Source organism: Carlito syrichta, unplaced genomic scaffold (assembly GCF_000164805.1).
Source record: "Carlito syrichta isolate Samal-C Ts95f unplaced genomic scaffold, Tarsius_syrichta-2.0.1 Scaffold302755, whole genome shotgun sequence".
Lineage (NCBI taxonomy): Eukaryota > Metazoa > Chordata > Mammalia > Primates > Tarsiidae > Carlito > Carlito syrichta.
Window position 1 is genome coordinate 1 of NW_007246851.1, and position 726 is coordinate 726.

Here is a 726-nt window from a genome sequence, read left to right on the forward strand (position 1 = left end):
AAATCATCTAATACCGTTTTTAAGTTTCTATATTTGTTTCAGAAACATTACCTTACAGTTAATTTGTTCAAATCAGGATACAAAAAACATCTATGCTTGCATTTGCTTGTTGTCTTTTAAGTCTTTTTAATTCTCTTCATTTTCTCTTCTCTAATACCATTAATTTGTTAGAGAAATTTGTTATTTAACTTTTCTGTCCTCTGTATTTCTTGTCATTTGGTTTTCAATCTAGAAACTTGATTCGGTTCTGGTTGTATTTTTTCTTCTAGTCAAAAATCCATCACAGGTGGTGCTGTGTACTTCCTGGCGTGTCACAGCAGGGGGCACACCACGCCTGGGTGTCCTGCATTTAGTGCAGCTAAGACTAATCAGCACGTTCAGTGTCCCGCATTTAGTGCAGCTAAGACTAATCAGCATGTTCTTTGACGTTCAGTGGTGTCAGCCTGACCCCTCATCAATCCCCCATTGACGATAGCTGTTCTTAGATCTATCTCTGTGTTAGGGATTGCATGATAGTGATTTTCTACTTCTGTCCTTTCTTCTGTGTTTATTAGCTGGGCTTCTTCCATTAAAAAACAAACAACAGCAACCAAAAAACCTTTCCCCTCATTAGCTATGTTATAGCCCTTTTTATCATAAAACAATTTGTAGCACGCATTTGTAGAGAAAAGACAAAAGTAACTGACTTTTCTCCTTTATTTGTCATATACAGAGTAGTGACTTTGT